This window comes from Ruditapes philippinarum, unplaced genomic scaffold, assembly GCF_026571515.1.
Source record: "Ruditapes philippinarum isolate M1 unplaced genomic scaffold, ASM2657151v2 ctg931_1_1_1_1, whole genome shotgun sequence".
NCBI classification, from domain to species: domain Eukaryota; kingdom Metazoa; phylum Mollusca; class Bivalvia; order Venerida; family Veneridae; genus Ruditapes; species Ruditapes philippinarum.
Window position 1 is genome coordinate 172,178 of NW_026859402.1, and position 24,728 is coordinate 196,905.

Sequence of the window (24,728 nt, forward strand, 5' to 3'; positions counted from 1 at the left end):
AAAAACGTATAAAAATCTAATACCCCGGTCACATATTCACGGAATACGCCCACGGAAGAGCCACGGATTAATTCAGGCATCGTCCGTAGCTACCCGTACTGGTCAGTAGCTCTCCGTATTGTAACCGTAATCAATCGTAGTAGTCCTGGTATATCCGTAGCGATCCTTGACAATTTTTGAACATGCACAAAAATTTGCTACGGAAAAATCAGCCGTAGCGTATCCCTGCTAGTCCGTATTAAAACGTACCGATACTAACTGGTCCGTACGAAAACCGTACTAGTCCGTACTGATTCGTAGCCCACCAACTTGTCAAGGATTTCCACGGTTTGGTACGGAGAACTACGTTTAAGTACGGTTACCCTACGTATAAGCTACGGTTTTAATACGGATTAATACGGAAAGCCACGATCGTAATACGTTGTACTACGGAGAGGCAGGGATTAGCACGGTCTTATACGGTTAATTGCGTTGCAAAACGAAACGGTACGGACTTGTACGGCCCACCACTGTTTAGTACGGGTGAATTAAGTATCCTCTACTTTCCAAGGGTACTATCTTCTTGTTAAAAACAGACATATTTGCGGAAACATTCAATAAATGATAATTGCCATTTACTGGCTGCAATTTTACATTGAAATTGCTCAGAATGCGCAGGCAGTGGTCGAGCTGCTAGATGACATGCATAGAGGTAAAATATATTAATATCGTACTACAATGCGTCCTTCAAGAAATTCACTTTTATCGGACCTGATGTGTCTCGGGGGTCAGACGCGATCAGGCCGAATCCTCTCCGCCGAAATCATTAAACTCTGCAATTCGTTTTCCAGGTGTTCTTTTCTTGTGAGGCATTTTGAAAATGAGCATGCAAGAGATTGTGAACGGATGTATTAGGTCCGTATAGATCCGTGGCAATTCGTCCTTCTCCGTATCAATTCGTTCTTCTCCGTATCAGACCGTACTTATTCGTACTAACCCGTGCTCATACCGTAGCAGACCGTAGTGTATCCGTAGTGCGTCCGTCCTAATTCGTGTCGCTCCGCATCAAACCGTGTCGGTCCGTAACAATCCGTGTCTCTCCGGGGGATTTTGGTGGTAAATCCGTCGGACTGTTTACTTATACCGTTGTGTGTCCGTACTAGAACCGTAGCGGACTACGGAATTTCACATTTCCGTAGTAATCCGTGAACGATTAGACCGTAGCTCTTCCGTGGCATTATCCGTGAATATGTGACCGGGGCTTAACATATAGGGCAATGCGCTAGCACATTTACTTCCGACCTTTCAAAACTGCAAGTCTCTAAATATGCTGTGTTAAGAAAGTGATAACTGAAATGGTTGATATTCCAGACTGAATTACAATTAAATGTATATTTATTGATTATTGTCAAAAATATGCTTTTTTTACTAACATGGCCCGGCCTCAACCTCTGGATTTAGATTTTAACGTTTTTATTTCAAAATGGGAATTACGGCAACACTTTTAGCGGGGGCTCCACGTAAGAAAACATTGTATTTACAGTTTCGTCACCTTTGTCACCGTGACACGTTTAAATTTGGAAGATGATTATATTTATATTAGAAGAATGTATTAATATCTGCTTATAAATTAGCCAAGAATACAATGATGAAATAGAATTGCACAAAGTATATAATTATCTGTATCAATATCGAAAAAGGGTTTAGAGCAGCATGCCTCCAGATTCATGCCGATTTTTTTAAAGAAAATTTTTGAAACTGTTTTTAAAAGTGTAATGTTGTGTAGTGAACAAAGAAAATAATTTACACATTGCAAACAGCACTTAATATACTATCTTAGTAAATTAACAAAAAGAGGTCAAAATATGCAAAAAAAATAGCCCTTACTCACGCAATAGAAATAGGATAAATACATTGTACTGCAAAAAAAATCAGTCATTAATCGCACACAACATGTCAATTATTGTTTGAATATTTCTACTCTTCTTAATTTCTTTGTACATATTTCTCAAATTTTATTTTCTTGAAATAGTTTGGCTCATTAAGAGGCGATCAGTTGTAACCTGGAATGTGTTCCGTAAGTGAAACCAGTATACATGTATTGTTAAAACTTCTAAAAATAATTAAATCATGGCGACATACAAAAAGACCTCCGTGTTGGAAGTTATATAAAACCTCACATTGTATATTATTTAAATCGTCAAAGAAACCGCTTGGTGATGTTAAAATATGCACCATTACTAATTATTCTGCGCGCAAAAAATCGCATCAGCAGTTATAATGTTTATTATTAATTATTACTCATTGACAATGTTAAAATATTTCCCTTTTCAGACCAAGTCAGAGAAGGAAAACGCAATACCTCGGCGATTATCTGTGTATCCATACTATTGTGTCCGCGGTCATTATCCGGAGTTAGACAAAAAGGGCCGAGAAAATTCGATTGAACTATCTGGTCGCGACAACGTTCTTGAATACAAAGTTTCACTGTACTAGTTAAATACTAGTATGACGGTAGCTGTTTTTGCCTATCCTACAGTTTGCAAAATACGCAATAAGTCGTCGAGACGCATCAATTTGTGAAAATGACTGCAGCTGTTATAATTAATAATGAGAATTAATCCTTGTGCAATATATCATTAGTTTCAACTTTTTGCTTGTCTCCCTTTTATTTCCTCGCAAGCAGCAGTGAAAACAATAATCATTGTAACATTGATGATTTTTATGGCGTTTTTTTTGTACAGACTCAATATCTTTTTTATCTGTACATGATGTGTCTCTACTTTTTCTACAGTAAAACCGACCCACGAATGACAAAACAATTTAATGGAATAATGACTTTATACTTCAATTGGCAAAGTCTACTATTTTTTAAATTCTATTCTACATACATGTATTCAATACTGACAAGTCGTGTCTGTCATATGATTTGCAATATTTACCACAAACATAATTAAGTGATTATTAAATTTTATGGTTTTTTTTTCTAATTTTGAAATCTTCTGTATCCCATACAGAATTAAAAAAGATGATTTCCTTTTTTTTTAAAGGGTTCATTGTCTTAGCATGGAAATATACGATACCTTTTTCTGCCACTGTACAGGAATAGTATACAATATAGTGTCAAGTTGACTAATACAAGAGTAATGCTTATCTGTTAAAAAGGGATATAACTCTAAAAAAATATTGCTTTCAAAATTATGCCCTTTATCGTAGCCACAGCAAACACGTATATCTGACGCCACCGAAAAAGAGTCATTTTACATTTTCGTAAGAAAGTGTCCACTGATTTTCCATTTCATTTCTGAAGCATTCATAGGTTCTTCAACGTGCAAAGTGTCACGGCTTCCATGGTTAAAAGCTCACGTGGAGTCGAATAGATGGCGAATATTGGGCAACGTTATGAGGTAAATTGTAAGTGGGGCGAAACATATTGTCAAAGCGATTTCAGAAAGAGATACAACTGAACCATGCTTTTCGATATAATGTTCTTCGGGTGGACCTTTATTTATATCTAAATTATTCTTTCCGAAATAATGTTTACACATAAATCAATGTTTACACAAAACCCCGCGTCTGTCCAATGGCAATAACTTAAATTCTTTAACTTTCTTGCAAACAAATCTAAGACAAAAATAAAGCAAAAAAAGCTATTTTATTTAATTATTACTCATTGACAATGTTAAAATATTTCCCTTTTCAGACCAAGTCAGAGAAGGAAAACGCAATACCTCGGCGATTATCTGTGTATCCATACTATTGTGTCCGCGGTCATTATCCGGAGTTAGACAAAAAGGGCCGAGAAAATTCGATTGAACTATCTGGTCGCGACAACGTTCTTGAATACAAAGTTTCACTGTACTAGTTAAATACTAGTATGACGGTAGCTGTTTTTGCCTATCCTACAGTTTGCAAAATACGCAATAGGTCGTCGGGACGCATCAATTTGTGAAAATGGCTGCAGCTGTAATAATTAATAATGAGAATTAATCCTTGTGCAATTTATCATTAGTTTCAACTTTTTGTTTGCCTCCCTTTTATTTCCTCGCAAGCAGCAGTGAAAACAATAATCATTGTAGCATTGATGATTTTTATGGCGTTTTTTGTACAGACTCAATATCTTTTTTATCTGTGTTTCTACTTTTTCAACAGTAAAACCGACCTACGAAGGACAAAACAATTAAAATGGAGTAAAGACTTTATGCTTCAGTTGGCAAAATCTACTATTTTTTAAAAATTCTATTCTTCATACATGTATTCAATACTGGCAAGTCGTGTCTGTCGTATGATTTACAATATTTACCACAAACATAATTATGTGATTATTTATGGTTTTTTTTTTTTCTAATTTCGAAATCTTCTGTATTCCATACAGAATTAAAGATGATTTCCTATTTTTTTAAAATGGGTTTCATTGCCTTAGCATGGAAAATACGATACCTTTTTTTGCCACTGTACAGGAATAGTATAGTGTCAAGTTGACTGATACAAGAGTAGTGCTTATCCGTTAAAAAGGGGTATAACTCCAAACAGAATTATGCCCTTTATCGTAGCCACAGCAAACACGTATACCAGATGCCATCGGAAAAGTGACATTTTATATTTTCGTAAGAAAGAGTACACTGATTTTCCATTTCATTTCTGAAGCATTCATAGGTTCTTCAACGTGCAAAGTATCACGGTTCCCGTGGTTTAAGTCTCACATGGAGTCGAATAGATGGCGAATATTGGGCAACGTTATGGTGGGGCGAAACGTTATATTATCAAAGCGAAAACTAAACCACGTTTTTAGATGTAATGTGCTTCTTGTGGACCTTTATTTATATCTAAATGATTCTTTCCAATGTTTACACATGAATCAATTTTTAAGCATAAAACTCCGCGTTTAAATGTCTATGGGCAATAACGTAAATTCTTTAACTTTCTTGCAAACAAATCTAAGACAAAAATAAAGCAAAAAAAGCTATTTTAATCTGTATGACCGATACTTTTCTGTTTATCCCAATAAATGATGCTGACAACAGGTAATTCTGCAATACTTCATTGCGGAAATCAAGGTAGCTGCTTGTATGAGAAGCATGCACACATAAATCAACAAATTCCAGATTTCACTTAGACAGGCATCGGGGGAAAAGACGTGCAAAAATCTAACATATAGGGCAATGCGCTAGCACATTTACTTCCGACCTTTCAAAACTGCAATTCTAAATTATGCGGTGGTGAGAAAGTGATGTTATCAAAGTTTATATTGAAAAGGATAATTTACTGCCAACATTATTTTTAGAAACATGTCCCACCTTTAATCTTTGAATTAAGATTTTCGCAACTATTTTTTTAATTTACATTTGGAGCGGGGTGGAAGGGAGTCTGATAAATAAATTAGTTCCATGTACGAAAACATCCAAGAATATGAGAGAAAAGATTCTATAATTACTTGGAAAATGTCTCAATATCGGCTAATAAATCGGACAAAAATACCAATCAAGAAATTATTAAAACGGTATTTGATGCCATGTATTCGGTAACAGTGCTACCAGTATATTGTTTTCTAAATATAACATAATTTTGGTGACATACACAAAAAAGACCTCCGTGCATTATATCAAATTTCACATTGTATATTATTTAAATCGTCAGGAAAGTCGCGCATCCTGTGCTATTTTAACCCAAGATAGTTTTTCCTTTAGGTAAAGGGAAATCGCCATTTGGTTACGGTTGTTTTGCAATAATTAGTCCAATGCAGTAAAAATACATGTTAACTGTAATATAACAAAACAATTAACCTGAACTTTTCATCAAGACACACTTCCATTGCACAGCGAGGCAATTCCTAGAAAAAAACCAACAAATCTACAATGCATAGGTAGGCGTTTTATATAAACAGCACAGTAAACGAACTTTACGTCAACCTTTACACTAATATGTGGGTGCATGTCAGCAAATGTAGGTAAATATTTCTATACGCTTTGTACTTGATGCGTTGCCAAGAAATCGGAAGATCTTATATCAATATATTCCTCGAGCTAATACAAGGCTAAGTTGGAGTAATTCACGAATCAGTCAACATAGAATTATTTCCGCAAGTCAAAGGAGAAGCTATACTAAACATTATGATTTGTTTTATACATAAATCGTGGATAAAGGAAATACGACTGTGTACTCGTGATCTTTGGTCTCAAATTAAATTACAACTAAATAAATATAAAATACAATTCAACTTGGCCAGTAATTTCACCAGAACAACCCGCTTGTTAACAGGACAAAAACCCACCTTTGCCAAAGATATTCAAGATTGGTAATTTAATGCACAATTATACATGTATAATACAAAACGCTGGTGTACTTTAACCCCTGGGTATTCTGTAGAGAATCTAGTGGCTCATTTTAACAAATACATTGCATAATGTCACCTTAGTGCAATAACTGGTTAACTCCTATCAAAATTAAGGACTTAACCCGTTACTGCACTAAGGTGAACATATATGAACATATAAACCCAAATGTACAATAATTCTTGCCAATAGTATTCTGAAAGCAGTCATTATCTGTTTGCTGGCACATAATATTTATACCACTATTTTAAAGACCCATTATGCACCAGAAATTATTTTATTATTATTTCTCAAAAGCGTTTTATTTTTGATGCCACATTAGATTTTGCAAAAAGTTACTCATTGGCAATTTCCTGAACCATCTTTTTAAAACAATTAGTTAAGATTAGTGATTTAGAATGGAAGTTAATTTACTTCTTTGTCTACATTTTGCTACTTTTATGACAAATAATTTCCAATTCAGCACTACTTTCTTTAGGTAATAAGTATCTAACATGCATTAAAACTATTATTTCAACAATACAAAACTCATAATTGCCCATTTTTTAAAGAAAAGAAAGAAAATTGTTTAAGAGGCATGGCTTGCCTTTAGAATACCGGTCACCTTATATTCACAAAGCCTACAGGTCACACAATGAATGCACTTTAAGTGAAGAAGTTGATAACTACTTGATGAGATAAAGTTCTGCTTTAAAATACAATAAAGAAGAGCAGATATAGAGCAGAAAGTTACCTTAATTCCGCTTTAACAAAACCCCTCTCTACACACTCATTCATAGAACATTTTCCAAACTAATACTATATCTTTGGGTACAAATATAATAACCAGATATCAGTGTTTTATTTTGAATATTTATTGTAACAATACCCTACATACATTACAGTGGATGAAATCTTCCATCATCAAATACCATTGGATGGCTGACCTCAATTTCAAACTAAAAGTAAAGTAAAAAAAATCTCGGCCTTCTAAAGGTCTAAATCCTTTCTTTTTTTGCAGGGCTATTTCACTAATGTTGCGTATTATTTTCTACGTTTGTTCACAAAAATTATGCAGTAAGGAGAATAAATAATATCTGTCTTTTATTTTTGAGATTCTATGATATTTCTGTTTTTTAAAGTGTTTGTTTTCTCTTTATAAGGTGACAAAGCATATACTTTGGACAAACATTTGCAACCACTTCTGGAGAAAAGTAACCAAAAGTATTAAAAGATAGGGGGAAAAAAAGGTCTGTCTCTAACATCGAAAGAAATTAACAAATTCTTAATAATATTATCATGTTTATAAATGCCACATAACGACAAATATTCTTAAAACAAAGGTAAAAAATAATAAATTAAGACTGCACCAAAGAAGCACAAAAAAAACAGCATAGGAAAAAAAACAAGCACTTTTCCATCTCTTTGTAACAAAATTGCCACATACTCATTAAAGTATTAGCTCATCAATGTCTTTCGTCTTTTAGTCATTTCTTTCTTAATACTAAAGAATTAGAATTTATAAATAGGTGTCTAGTGTGGAAAGTTCATTTTAATATGGGAATCGGAATTTATCTCCGGCAAATTTCGCTCCAGCGCCAAGTTCTTCCTCGATACGTAGGATCTGGTTGTATTTCGCCAGACGTTCGGACCTGCATGGTGCTCCGGTCTTGATCTGTGAAAACAAAATATAAATGATCAAAGATCAAGTAATCTATCAATATCAGATAATTATCTTAAAATACCAATCTGATAAACTAATAAATATCTTAACAAATTTTAATTAACTGCAAACATCACTTTCAACAAGAGCTGCTAGTAGGACAGGCCGCTCCACTATTCTCTGGATAATGTAGAATTTTTCAAGGTCAATAAAAAGGCGATAATTCTGTCAAAATCCATGTTAGAGTAATGAATCTTGAAAAGTGACCTACAAACATGTTCCCAAATAAGTATGTAAAGCCCTTCAGTAGTTTTGGAAATACCAACTTGCATGCAAAAACTTAACAAAAGTGTGAAGCCAACGCACTGGTGAATACAATAGCTAACCCTATTCTTTTTTTTTTTTAAAGTTTGAATACCAGTCAATAACATGTTCAATGAACGTAAAGAAACACCAGTTCAAATTATATTATATGACAAATTTGACAATACTAAATACCAGCAGGGATATAGAGATTTTCAAAACGTTTTTATTTCACTTTAATTAAGAAATCAACATCCTACAACTTGTGTTAAATGAGAATCTCTCAAGTGCAAGTGCAAAAGCTAAACATTGTCTATTTTTAGTACTAGTTTGTCATAGGATTCAAGACTCAAATGAGCATATATACGTGCCGCTATATTGGTATATTCTCCTATACTGAAATCAGTGTCACAAGATAAATTTACTAAAAATAGGTATTGCATACTGTCGAAAGAAGGGTATAGTTGCTGTTGCCAACTTATTCAGATTTGTAATGCTTGAATTGTCAACTTAGTACAGTAATAAGTTAACTTCTGTTAAAATTCAATAGGACTTAGTCCTTTACTGCACAAAGGTGTCAAAATGTTCTGGCTACACATGCATAAAAACGGTACAAACCTGTCCAGTACAAAGTCCAACTACCAAATCAGCGATGAATGTATCTTCAGTTTCCCCACTCCTGTGTGAAACCATAACACCCCAGCCTGCGTCCTTTGACATTTTCCATCTGCATTGTAAAAACAATGTCATAGATTGTAAAATTTTACTAGTTTGAAAAAATTGCTATATTCACATTCACTCTTTCATTTGACTTTTTTACTTTTTAATTCAAAGTTACACTAATGCTGTTATCATTATGTTGAATTTAAACTGATGACCAATGAAAACCAGGCCTGGAGATTATAAAACTATTTTCTGAGATCAGTCTCAAACCTCAGGATTTTTATTGGTCAATATAAATTCTATGCTGGTTTTTGACCAATTAAATACCTGAGATCGAAGTATGAGCACAGGAAAATTCTTTACAACCTTGGGCTCAGTGCATTGTCTGTCTATGCATTATTTTAAGCACAAGCAAATGCTAAAGTAGTGCTAAGTACAAACAACCTTGCATAAGCTTGCTGTGTAATTCCTTATTATGTAAGAATTCTACAATAATACTATTGGTTTCCCATATTAGTATCCATGACAACCAAATTTGTTGACTGAACAACATAATAATAGAGCTTCTACGGAACTAGGCAAATGTAGGTCCCCCAACCTCCATCTAATCATCAAATCTTATAGACAAACTTTTACAGTTACAACTTGGTAAACATATTGATAATACTATTAATCCCAACATGATGGTGATTGATAGCACTAATAAAACCAACATGTTGGTTATTCTATTTTCAAGAGAAGTGCATTGGTCAAATATAAAGATAAAAAAATTTTTGTACCCCACAGAGTACTGGACAAAATCTGTTACCAAACTGATTTCCTTAACATATTAAAATTTTCTAAACATCTTACAGGCAGTCATCAAGACTCTGTTTTCAGATTATAAATTCTCACCAATATAGATAGATACAAAGCAATACTCTGTTCCTAAAGTGCATTCCTTACTTACATTTCTACATGCACAACTGTTAACTTAAAGATTCTTCAATCTGACCTTTAATGTGTCAGTGTCGCCGTTAACTTCAACAAACAATCAGAATAATTCTTACTCATACATTAGCATGAAAGTAACTTACGCCTGAATGGATTCTGTAACACTACCAATCTGGTTGACCTTCAACAGTAGACAGTTGCAAGCCTTCTTATCTATACCAGTTTGTACACGTTTTGGGTTTGTTACCAACAAATCATCTCTGAAAATAAAATACACCGTACATGTATATATATACTGTAAAAGTTGTTAAGTGAGTGACACGGAAACAGTGGCGAATTTCCCAACTTGACGAAAAATCACTAGCTTAAATATCAATCAACCTGTCATTAAGTTTTACAATTGCATGATTCGCTAACATTTCCTCATGCGAAATGTCTGGAATTTTAAATTTTCTAACTTTTACGACACATAAAAATATCCACTTATATGTCTTAAACCATGTTTATGACCTCTGTAAGACACAAACCTATAACTCCCTTGTTGACAGGGCCATGCCTTGAATATCTTTCTCCTCACCAGGAAAATTTCATATCGAAGCACATACATTGATTTTGTGTTGAGGTAAAAAAAAAATGATGTTTTCTAACACAATGTCATTATTCATTTAATAATTATAATATGCTGTAAAAACAAGGGATTAACTTCAACACATGATCAACTCATAGATATGATATCAGGCTTGTATTTTATGTATTTTTTTTCAAAATTGCCTAAACAAATTTTTGCTTTTGTTGATCTCATAAAAGCCAGCAATATAGCTCACTGATACAAGACACTAATTTAGTTGACTTTTTAACTTAAAACATGATTCAGGAAAAGTACTAAAATAAACCTTTATCCAACAGAAGTTTTTGATATTACTTTACACTGCTTTAAGTTTTGAACAGTATTAATTAAATTTATAATCATTTCAATAACAATATATTTGAGTCGCGCCATGACAAAACCAACATAGTGCGTTTGCGACCAGCATGGATCCAGACCAGCCTGGGCATCCATGCAGTCTGATCAGGATCCATGCTGTTCACTGTCAGTTTCTCTACTTGTTATAAAGTTTGTAAGCGAACAGCATGGATCCTGATCAGACTGCGGGGATACGCAGGCTTGTCTGGATCCATGCTTGTAGCAAACGCATTATGTTGGTTTTGTCATGGCGCGGCTTATATGAACATTCAGCTATGGTATAGAGCTGGTTCAAACTATAATCATTAAATATAACCGCTGGCTGGTTGCAAAGACTACCAGCAGGATGAAGGTTAAAGCTACTTGTTCATCCTTACCCCACAATCTGTATGTCTGTTTCGCCAGTGAGTTTTGTATATGCCTCCCAGTCATCCTGGTCAAAGGGATCTTCAATGGAAACTATTGGGTAATTCTTGATGAAATCTTTATACAAGTCCCCAAGCTTATCTGATGACAGCTGAAATAAGTAATTCAGTAATTCATGTCCTGTGTTGTAACAAGGCTTTAGAGGTTCACATATTACTTTATAAATTTCATACAGAAAGATGGCTGTTTTTTTCATACAGATCTTAAGTCTGAAACAAAAAAATATCCAAAATTCTGGAATAATCCGGAAAACTTTTACCCATGCATTTTTCAAACCCATATATTGACCAATTTTCAGAAACAATGTGAAAAATAAACTTTTAAAAAGTGCTATGTTGAAATGTATGCCATGCCTTAAGGTAGCTTTAGGTTTTAAGTGTTCCCATTATTTATACTGTGACAGCCAACATCAGTCCGTAAATTAATGTTTTGCAGTACTAATATTTAATAATATTAATACGCAATTTAAATTTAAAACATTTAAATGGTCTAAAATGGTATTGAATTGACTTTAAATTTTTTTATCAAAATAATGCACAACAACTTTTATTAGGAAAAGAATAAAATTTGAACAAAGTATCTTATTCTGTTTAGGTTTTATAATAGGCGTCTGATCAAAAAAAATTTTATGTCCACCAGATCAATGAAAAAATGATTAAAAAAGAAGTTTATAAGTTATTAAGCTTTGACAGCAAGAACTAGCTTTTGGGATGCCTTGATCTTGGTGACACTGACATTAAATACACCCTTCCCGATCAGTCAACCTGGGGGGGGATAAAAAAAAGTAATAATCCTTACAAATTTTGTTTTGTCGGAATCTTTGTTCTTGAAGTCTAGATCGTACAATTTATCTTTGCAGAATTCGGATGCTGCTACATCCATGCCAATTTTGATCTTGCCAGTGTACCCAGCAATTTCAATAAGCCTCAGAGGAGGAGTTTCAGGCCCTCGTTGTTGTCCTTATGTTTGGAGCAAATCCGCCTTCATCTCCCCACATTGCACGCTGTAATGAAACCAAAAACTTCTAAAGAGTGTGCATGCGTTTGACAGTTTCTTTAAGGCCCATTATCAGGGTTTTCATTATTAACAGATTGGCGATCTATATCATCAGTAAAAATGCTTTCAAAATCATTTACTTTCAACCTATAGATTGAAATATCCCCCCTTGACCCTTGGCAAAGTCATAGTATTTTTTGCATATCTTTGTTGCCCTGTATTATTGCCCCAAGAAATATTTAATTTTTATGTCATAATAACTTTTCAGTTTTTTGGTGTTCTGTTACTTTTTTTGGCAATTAATACTTTTATAGGGATTTAGTATTTTGTATGGATGTTTAACAACTACAAACAATACTACTTTGTTTAAATTTTTCTTTTATGGCAAATAATTTTACAGTCAGCACTACTTTTCATAGGGGTGATGCTTGTAAAACCATTATTTTAATGTTATCAAATTCAAATTAATGAAAACTATAATCATTTTAAGGCATTATGTTGCCTTTTTAAGAATAATATAGAATACAGTTTCATCCTAATTCAGCTCATTTTAAAGTAATGTACGTTTCCATTAAGACAAGTTACTAAAGCATAGAGTTTTTTACTGAAGAAAATAGTGAATCATAGACTTCTGTACTTAATATTGTTGAGATGGCATGACTGTACTAGTGTGCATACACAACTGTCATTGTCCCATTAGTTCATATGCACAACAAAATTTCCTTCCCAGGAACAACTGCCCTGCCATGGGAGCATATTATCAGGTAACTGGGGGGCATTTGACCTCATTAAAGTAAATACTATAGACTTTAGATCAAACAGGAGAGCTTCAACATAATTATGTCCATTAACACTTATTTTTGAGAAAACAAATTTTAAAAGTTGGTTGGTCAACCAACAATATAGACCATGGTCACACTGCACTTTGAACACTAAAAAATTTAAAAATCTAATTGTAAGCAAATAATTCTTACCATCTTGGCCATACTTTTTCTTGATAACGCTTTTCAGATGATGATACACCTCTGTTCCCATTTTCATGGCCTCAGTGAAGGATGAAGCCCCTGTAAAAATCAGGATGAAATTTAGCATACTGTACATGCTGAATAAATGTGACATAGCGGCAAAATATCCAAAACAAAACAAACAAAAAACAACAATAACTATTTCTGGATCTTTTTTTAATGGGTTTTACGTCACACCAACACATTATATGTTATATGGAGACTTTCCAGCATTACTGGTGGAGGAAGACCTCTGATGCCCTTCTGTTCATTATTCAGGCACAAACTTTGTAGAACCACCCACGTTTTGTAACCTAGCTGGATAGCTTCCTCACATAAAAGAATCCAAAGACCCTTTTGGGATTCGAACCCATAGTAGTGAGGTGCAGTTTCTGGGTTTTTTTTAATCATTGAAAAAACACACCTATCTTATAAGCTAGCCTCGTGGAAATAGAAAACCATGGTCTTAATCTTTAACCAAAAAAGTTTGCACTTGCACACTTACAATAATCATATCATACAGAATGCAATCTCAAGACATTGGCTTTTTTACTCAATAAAACAGCTTGTAAATTTCAGACCAATGGATTTACTATTGAACCAATTTTGAAGATAAACACATATCGATAATAGTTCTTACCTGTTGGAAGGATCATGAATTCCTGCATGGCCAGTTTGTTACCGGCGTGACTGCCGCCATTGATCACGTTGAATGATGGAACAGGTAGGATAACCTCTTTGTTACCAGCCAAGTCGGCGATGTGTCGGTACAAAGGAACACCTTTGGCAGCGGCACCGGCCTTACAGACTGCCAAGGACACTCCAAGAATAGCATTGGCTCCAAATTTAGCTGTAAAATAGAAAAATTTATTTATCATTAAAAAAAAAATGTGAAATAATTTGATTTAAAATAAATTTATCATTAAGCACAGTGTACTTTCATAAAGGGCAGTTTAGCATAAACTGATTGGTTCATGTGCTCTGTACTGCCACAAATTGCAATCTAGTATAAATAAATTAATTTTTACAATCTTTAATTAAAGATTTAGATTTTTTTTAAATTTTGTAATGCTGCAAATACAACGTTGGATCAATGCATTAAATGTTACAATATGTTATTCTACTGGCATGATGTTACCAAACATATTAATATAAACTAGAAATTATAAATTCATAACTATAGCTTTCAGGACAAATGGTGTTAAAAATGAAATATATGATTAGCAAATTGTTAAAGGATTTGTTAAAACTTTTAGGGACTTGTTAGGCAAGATTGATAAAATCATTCACAAAGTGTCATTTGGGAAATTAAAAGGAACTCTATAAAAATACTTTTTATTAGGCTTTTTATTTTAGTTTAAAAATGAAAATAGAGACAGTGTATGGCCCCCATAAGGTATAAAATACACAACAAATTTCCAGTTTCTCTTTTAATACCCCGTCTTCATTGCAAATAGACAATTTTGTCGAAAAAAAAGGTTGTGAATTTTATTTCAATCATATTCGGAGCTTTGATAACAATCAATAAAACATGTCAAGTGGAATCGGAATTTATTGATTTAATTATATCGGTTATTTTAAGGGGGGGGAATTTAAATTCTTCTTGCTTAATATTAGTTAAACCCTACCATCCATCTTAAAATGTCAACTCACTCACTTTTGATGTTCATTAAAATATAATCTTTTAATCAGACTATGGGTTTAGTATGAAATTGAATTTGATAACGAGCTATTTTAACTCACTTATCTGTCAAAATGACGGACCCAATTTTGTTTAATGCGTTCTTTACTACGTTATAAATTTCACAAATATTGTGTAATAAATAGGAAATTGGTAGCCCAAACGGGTTAGCTGGCTCAATTAAAGAGCAATCTTTTGATGATATTATCAGATAAACAAGCGGATGGTCCGTTAAACCTGACATCTGCCCCCTTAATAACTGTGAAATAATGAAACATCACTTAAAATCACTATCAATGACCAAAATTGTCCATTTTTTTATTTCGAAAATACCAAATTTGAGCTACCAACAAGCGCTTAATGCTAACCTCTTACAGTTAATGCTAACCTCTTTCAGTTTCAACAGATGAAGGTTTAAAGAGATTCCCCTGAGGCCCAAAGAACTTAAATATATAAAACTTGAAATTCTTACAAAGATTGACAGGGGGCACTCAAATTTGAATAATATGCAGTAGATAATACAGAAATATTCTCAAAATTAAATTTAAGCAAAACTCTCAGCCTGATTCAGCTTAACATGAATTGCTTTCAAATTTGTGATCATTTTGCACAATTTAAATGATTATTAAGGAACAATGTATGAAACAAATGACCAGAAATTTTTGCCAAAAAAAAAAAAGTTATAATTAGTCAAGGCCTACCATCAAATGGCCACCCCATCTTAACAAAAATAAGCTCAGTAGAGTCTCCCTTTAATATCAAGTCAGTAAAGCGTCCCTTTAATATCAAGTCAGTGGAGCCCCTTTAATATCAACTCCGTGGAGTCCCTTTAATATCAACTTGGTAGAGTCCCTTTTATATCAACTCAGTGGAGTCCCTTTAATATAAACTTGGTGGAGTCCCTTTAATATCAACTCAGCAATGTCCCTTGAATATAAACTCAGGAGAGTCACTTTAATATCAACTCAGTAGTGTTTCTTTAATATCAACTCAGTGGAGTCCCTTATATATCAACTTGGTGGAGTCCCTTTAATATCAACTCAGCAATGTCCCTTTAATATAAACGCAGGAGAGTCACTTAATATCAACTCGGTAGTGTTTCTTTAATATCAACTCAGTGGAGTCAACTTGGTGGAGTCCCCTTTAATATCAACTCAGTAGGAGTCCCTTTACAATAGTATCAACTCAGGAGAGTCACTTTAATATCAACTTGGTGGAGTCCTTTAATATCAACTCAGTAGTGTTCCTTTAATATCAACTCAGTAGTGCTTCCTTTAATATCAACTCAGTGGAGTCCCTTTAATATCAACTCAGTGGAGTCCCTTTAATATCAACTCAGGAGAGTCACTTTAATATCAACTTGGTGGAGTCCCTTTAATATCAACTCAGTAGTGTTCCTTTAATATCAACTCAGTGGAGTCCCTTTAATATCAACTCAGTGGAGTCCCTTTAATATCAACTCAGTGGAGTCCCTTTAATATAAACTCAGCAGTGTTCCTTTAATATCAAATCAGTGGAGTCCCTTTAATATCAACTCAGTAGAGTCCCTTTAATATCAACTCAGTAGAGTTCCTTTAATATCAACTCAGTAGAGTCCCTTTAATATAAACTCACCTTTGTTTTCAGTTCCGTCAGTACTGATCATCTTCTTATCAATAGCTTCTTGCTCAACTTCATTCATTCCCTAAATCAAAAAATGACAAAGTAAGGCATTTGAAACAAGACTTCACATATTTCTTGCATTTTTTAGTTTAGAGTATTCCATGTAAAGATCCTTTCACAAAATTATAAAAAAATGCATTACCTAGCATTTTGTAAACCACTTGTTGCTTTGAAAATAAGGAAATAAGTTTGACTATTCAATGTAAGGCAAACTAATAATTACTGGTTGCTTGAAAAAAACTGAAGTCACCACCTTCCATGGTTACATAGCAACTTTAAAGCTTTAGTTTTTTTATGCCAGGTACAAAACTTGAACTTTCCTTTTCAATTTTCTTTAAAAACAAGAGCTGTCACCCAAGTGATGAATGCCCTTGAAAAGGTTTCTTAAGCTTGCAGGTATTCAGTCTTCACGAAAAACTTTTAAAAGCACAGGCCATTCGGGCCAGTAAAATTTCAAATCTTACTGGACCTGTTCATTTTTAGCCGGACCAAATACATAGATAGGTAATAAATTGATGGGTAAACGAAAACACTTTATCATGCTTCCCTTGATAAATTTGAAAGAAGCATAATACTTCTTGTATTCTGGGCCATATGTTGACAGCTTTGAAAAATTTAAAGGACCAAATGTTTAGACAAAATTGACTAGAATTGAACATGAACAAAGCACTTTGCTTCAAACAAATCACTTTAACACAAAATATTTACTTAACTCAATAATCACAAAATCATAGCTAAATAATAAACAATGGTTTAATTTCTTAAGTGTACGGTGCGGTACAGAAAATATCCAAGAAAGAAAATGGCGGCCTCCATTACTCGCCATTACTCAATACAATTCAGACATCTTTCACTGTGTTATGAACATTTAGGACAGAATTGATGGATTTCATTTGCAAAAAAGGCAAAAAGATCAATCTTTTAGAGAACCCTACTTCATTCTTTTGATGAATTTTTCTTATAATATTTTTTCATGGCCAAAAATCTGCTGGCCCGTCGGACCACCAGCCTTGCAATAATCACCAGACCGATGCTAAATTTAGTGGCCTCGGGCCTCGGACTGGAGTTTATTTCGAAGACTGGGTATTATGATAAGAAAAGAGAATGAAAGCAACTTATTGCTGAATATTGTTCTTTGTATTATTGTACCTGTAATCTCTAATTGTGATAGCATGAACCTTCAAAATATAAACGTGACCTGGACCTGAAGAAGGGATGTGGTTCCTAGACGCGACAAAATGTTGTTATGAGATAGACATTTGTGCCAAATTATTTCAAAATCCCTCAACGCATGACAAAGTTACAGTCTGCACATGATTGTTGTGTAAGTGGTGACACACGGACATGTGCCTTAGCCGAGACACATTGTCTTGATGTGGTAGACATTTGTGCCAAGTTATTTCAAAATCCTTCCATGCATGACAAAGTTACAGTCCGGACATGAATGTGTATCTTTAAACTCTTCTCCAGAGAATGAGTACCTTCAAACTATAAGTGTGACCTTGAAGGTAGGGAGATGGGTCTTTGTCGTGACATGTTATCTTGATGTGGTTAACATTTATGCCTAGATTTTAAATATCCTTTGATGCATGACAAAGTCACAGCCCGGACATGAATGTGTGTACCTATTTACTCTAATTGCGATAATGTGAAACTTCAAAATGATAGTGTGACCTTGACCTTTGAGGTAGGGACTTGGTCCTTGGATGGACACTTCGTCTTCATGTGGAAGACATTTGTCCCAAGTTATTTCAATATCCCTAAATGTATGACAAAGTTACATTCCGAACACAAATGAAGTGGGGATGCACAGACGGACAGACAGACGATGCGATTATATTATGCCTCCCTTCCGGGGCATTAAAAACTAATTTATTAATGCTTTGGCACTTATATCCTGCTGTTATTTTAAACTGTTGCAACTCTTTATTATGTCTTTAATTTATTTTGTGTATGTGTTAGTTCCTTCAGAGAGTTGTTAAAGAGTGTCATACTTACCATAACTAATCCAGCAATAGTGTTGTTAACATTGTTGACGGCATTCATTACACCTGCAATAGACGGCATGTTGTCATAAACTACCACCTTAATTCTTAATATTGAATTGGGAACAATTATTTATCTGGCATATGATTATTAGATTTTATTTGTGTGTATACTCATATGATAAAAATTTAACCTGGCACTTCTTTTAAGAAACAAGTCAAAAATGATCCTTTTTTCTCAGAAATTGAAACACTGAGTCTGATATTTTGGGCAGCTAAAATTTAAGGTGAAAAAGCCCTGTTAACACAAAAAAATAAGGCTTTTTTATCTTCTAGAAACACCTTGTTACAATATCACATCAGAATGCTATTACTTATTTATATTATTCATTCATTTCATTAAAATAATGTGTATCTTTAAAATGTTAACTAACTACTATGTCAATGAGTAGACATTTATTGCCAAGATGACTAAATTGAACTCCTTACCCTTTCCATGATAGGGCTTGCCTTTATCTCTCATTTCCAAGGCTTCATAAATACCAGTGGATGCTCCACTTGGCACAGCAGCCCGGAACAGTCCTGAAAAAGTTGTTTGATCATGTATTCTTTGTTTGATTCTATGTAATATAATGTATTGACATGCCGACCTGTTCTTTTCTCTCTCTAAATGTAGCTGTTATATGGTTTCTTTCTCAGTGTTCTAAAGAAATCTTTCATGCAATTAAATCATGATTGTGTATTTATATGCAGTTATTTTGATATGAGTGAGACTAAAAAAAGTGTTGGAGCATCATACTAAATACCATATATTATACCAGACAAGGCGCTTGAATGATTAAATGCTTAAAACTCGCCTTTTCACCCACCTAAATGCGCTTTAAGATGTCTAAATGATCTGTTCACAATGACTTATATACAATAATGAAAGAAAAATAGAGGAAAAGAGCGTTATTTTTCTACTTTGTGATCATAATTTCTGCAAGTGTCTAGAGGTACTACTCCAACACTGTATTGCGTTAAATCCTTTTCAGGGCTTTATTTCTAGTATTTTGGGAACATGACCTATACCCATGGAATTGGGAATTTCGATGATGTTTTGTTAAAAATTGGGAAAAAATACAGTACTTAAATTTTGTACATATAGTTATTAAATGAATGCAAAGAATCACTGTCTAGCATGGCATCTTCAAACAATTAAGCACCATAATAGTGAAGAAACCCTTATTTTCAAAGATATAGAATTTGCTATTCAATATTTTTATTTTGAAACTTTCAACTGGGAAAATTTTCCAGTGGATTGGGAAAATAATATACTATTTACAATTGGGAATATGACCGAACATCGGCTATAAAATAAGCCAAATAAAATTCCCTCTTATGATATTAGGATTATGGTGCACAAAATTGATAAATCCAAGTACATGTATGTATATCTTCAAATAAACCATTTGTTACAATGACCATGATAAGTCATACTGAATTTACTGATACAACTTGAAAACTTAATGTATGTTTTCTATAGCGAATTTTATATCATAGCATTTTACAATATGGGAATTTTAGCATTGAATAATCTTTTTGGCCTTGTTGAATATCAAAATGTATTCACAAAGAACATTTTCAACATAAACAATGTGTTTGTAAAGTTATGAAAATTAACTGTAGGGTCATTTTAATTTACATTTAATATTGATTAATGGTATAAATTTATTGTGGATATCTTGTCAGAATAAGTAAAAACAAGCAAATTCGTTGAATTTATATCCCCCGCCGAGTACTGGTTATTATTAACACAACAAATGAAGACATAAGGCTTTATTTATATATTAATCATGGCATAAACTGTAATATTCTTTGAACTTGAAGCCTTGTACTTTCAAACAAGAAGAAATTTTAAGTTTTCACTATATACATATAAGGAAAATCTATGACCCCCTGGAGTGGGGCCAATTTTGACCCCAGGGCTAAAATTTGAACAATTTTGGTAGAGGACCTATAGGTTATATCATATACCAAATATCAAAGCTCTAGGCCTTGTACTTTCAGACAAGATTTTTTAATTTTGCATTTTTGAAAACTAAAAATCTTTTTACTAAGTAAAGGGCAAGAACTTTACAAATACTGAATAAATCCCCAAGCAAACCCCAAGTTGAAAATTGCAAATTTATACTACTGTAATTCAAGGGCAATAACTCTAACAAAACTGAAAAAAATCCACATGCAAAGTCCCAGGTTCATAGCTTCACAGTGAGGTGAATCATTATTCCTGTAATTTAGTGATGTTGATCATTATTCCTGTAAAGTTGGTCGATTCTAACACTCAAGGATCAAATAACAACATAATGAAACAGTTTTTACTAAGTCAAGGGAAATAACTCTACAAATACTGGATAAATCCACAAGCGAAACCCCAGGAACACACTAAATATGCTGAGCAACTTTCCAATAAGGTTTAATGACTCTATGTCAAATCCTTTTTGAGTCACATGCGACACATGTTGAAAATTGCAAACATTTTCTAAGTCAAGGGCAATAACTCTAAAAATACTAAATAAATCCAGACGAAAATACCCAGGTGCACAACTACACATGCTGATCAACATTCCTGTAAAGTTTCATGACTCTAGGTCAAATCCTTTTTGAGTTACGTGCGACACAAGTTGAAAATTGCAAAATTTTACTAAGTCAAGGGCAATAACTCTAAAAATACTTATAATATCCAGACGAAAATACCCAGGTGCACAACTACACATGCTGATCAACATTCCTGTAAAGTTTCATGACTCTAGGTCAAATACTTTTTGAGTTACATGCGACACAAGTTGAAAATTGCAAAATTTTACTAAGTCAAGGGCAATAACTCTAAAAATACTTATAATATCCAGACGAAAATACCCAGGTGCACAACTTCACATGCTGATCAACATTCCCATAAAGTTTCGTTGAATTCCAGCCATTAGTTGCAGAGAACTACTCCGGAAACGAAAATAAAAATTTTACTAAGTCAAGGGCAATAACTCTAAAAATACTAAAAATATCCAGACGAAAATACCCAGGTGCACAACTTCACATGCTTATCAACATTCCCATAAAGTTTCGTTGAATTCCAGCCATTAGTTGCAGAGAACTACTCCGGAAACGAAATTCGGACAGTCGGACGGACGGACGGAAGTACGGACGGACAACGCCAAAACTATATCCCCCTCCCGATTTCATCGGCGGGGGATAACTAGAAATGTGTCCATAGGACACGGATGCCGCCACACGCCACTGTTCTGTCAATCTTATGACTCTAGGTCAAATATTTTTTGGACTACATGTGCCGCAAGTTGAAAACTAAAAATCAACAAAGGGCCACAATTCTGTTAAATTTGGTCGCAGCAAAAATTCCTTCCTTTACTACTATCTACACATTAAGGTTGTTCATCCCTGGAAGTTTAAGCAAAATCTGCCAACCGGTTTAAGAGGAGTTGCGTTCACAAAATTTCTACATAGTATATAGTGTAAAAATCAACAAAGTGCCATAATTCTGTTAAATTTGGTCGCAGCAAAAATTCCTTCCTTAACTACCATCTACACATTAAGGTTGTTCATCCCTGGAAGTTTAAGCAAAATCTGCCATCCGGTTTAAGAGGAGTTGCGTTCACAAGATTTCGGGACGTACGGACAGACGTACAGCAGCGTTTTTTTCCACTTTTTGGGGGAGGGGGTCGGTGCCGTTTGGAGGGGGAAAAATGCAAAAGGAGGGGGAATTTTATTTCTTCACAAATGAAGAAAAAACGAATCCAATGCATATTTCAATACATCACTTACCTCTGTAAGATTTACTTTTGTTTGACAGTTTTCTTTCCAGTGAGTAGAAAAGGGGAGCAACTCTTGCAACACAAGTTTAAAATACGTCGCTTTTTCTTAATATACGGATCTAAAATATTGACAGCAGAATTTTAAGAGTCGCATGTTAAACTTGTTGGGACGCCAGGAGTAGCTCCCCTTACATACCCAGGAACAATTTGTAAACAACTTTGCTTAACAGTAAGTCTTACAGGCTTAATATAAAACATTTTCCGCAGTTATATGCAAAAAAAATGGTATCCATTGTTCTGCAACATGCCAGTCCTTAAAAATCAGAGAATATTAACAGTTTAGTAAAATTGCAGCAAAAGGACAAAAATATCCTTTTATTCTCATTTAAAACAACTCTTTTAACTTTTTTGTGATTTTGATACGCAGACATGTCAATGTCACGCAAGGGGGTTGACATTAAAGGAACCGAAGATATATAAATTGACATTAATGGAAGATATATAGATAGAATATTCATTTGTTCATATAACATAAGAGAGATATATTTTTGTCCTTTTGCTGCCATTTTACTAAACTGATTATATTCTCTGATTTTTAAGGGCTGGAGTGTTGCAGAACAATGTCAATGTTTCAGGAAACAAGACACTTCAACCCTCATGTTGTCAGGGTAAAGGCACTTCACGATTCATACATGCTCAACTGAATTAAATTGCAAAAATATCCATTACACTACTAGATCTTCTTGCTCAAATCAATTAAAAAGATAAATTAAAATAAATTACCTTTTTCTGTAGTAACATCAACTTCAACTGTTGGGTTACCTCTACTGTCGAAGATCTGACGAGCTTTCACTGATTTGATAGGCATTTTTCTTGTTATCACTAGGAACCTTGCAGAAAGAAAATGACAGGATTTCTTGAAATGACCTGACAAGGCCGTTGTACAAGGAAATATCATTCAATGTCAAGGTTACAGGAAGCACAATCGACAAAAAAAATCTCAATAAGTCAAGGTCACTCCCGAAAATATGCAAATTTAAGCGATTTAAAGAGCATTTTCATTTTAAACGTCATAACTACGAACTCATTGTATTTAATATTGCTTAATTTCTAAGTAAGAAAGAATATCAATACTCAATACTTGATAGTAATTTAACCAAACTTGAAACTTACCGGCGTCTTCCGTGAAATGTCCTTGGTCTGTGTCGAACAAGCGCTTGGAAGAAACTAATATTCATGCGAATACTGACACAAATCGTTGTCGGCTTGTACCGCTATTTGGTATACGTAGGTCTACTATATTATGTGTCTCAGATGGACATTGAAATATGATTTTATTTTCAAAACAACGTTTATTAGGTTTTATTTGTATCATGATAGGCATATGTGTAGGGATTGATACAAAATTTGTTTGGATTTTTAAATAATGCATTTGGACCTCCACACCCTTAGCATGTATACATGTGCTGCAATAAAATATGTTTAAACTGAAACGTTTAGATCTTAATAATTTTTCTCGATCAATATGTCTTCACCTCAAAATACATGTAGCCTCTAACAAACACCTGGGGCAGATTAAAATACAATGATAAATGTCCCAGCACGGACTTAGTTTAAATAATAATTAACTAATCCGTGCCTCGATCTTTGAATGTTCAGCAAGGTACGTCATATATATATACCGAAAATTAAGTACACAATTTTTCCTATTTAAAATTTAAGAACGAGCTGTATGTCCCTCTTATGGAACGTCAAATTTGCATAAATTATACTCAAATATTTGAAGAGGTCTCTAATTCAATTATATTAAAAAAATCATTTAAAGTGCACGATAAATAAATTGAAGACCTCTCCAATTTAGCTGAATATATCAATTATTAATAAGGTATATTTCAGTTGTTTTAAAGGCTCTTTAAATATACTGAAGAGGTCTCTAACTGATAAAAATAGGAAACCTCTATATTTTTTTAAGTGCGCTACAAATTAATTAAATTATAAAGCTATTGAATTAAAATTCTAGAGTGCTGAAATACAATTTCAGATATCTTAAGTAAATTCATGGAAGACCTCCCAAAATATTTTACAGATATTTCAAAATATTCAGATATAAAAAAAAATCTAGATCTACTTTGAGTCAGAGACATGTCTATGTCTCTGTTTGAGTATAATATGAGATCTATGTAGATTTAGCATGCATTAGATTAAAGATAACTTTAATTTCACCGCACTCAAATTGATTTACAAAGTAGGTCCATCCTTAATAACTCAACTCAAAACCTTAATTAATTAATTTGCAGTGCGCGCTTTTTAAAAGAATTACAGAGATCATCAGTTTCTACTATTGAAAGTGGA

The 24,728-nt window shown here is 33.7% G+C and overlaps 1 pseudogene; it reads right to left on the minus strand.

Annotated features, from left to right (window-relative positions):
- Window positions 1-7,151: 7,151 nt before the first annotated feature.
- Window positions 7,152-23,687, minus strand: LOC132756360 (enolase-like; annotated as a pseudogene).
- Window positions 23,688-24,728: the final 1,041 nt, after the last annotated feature.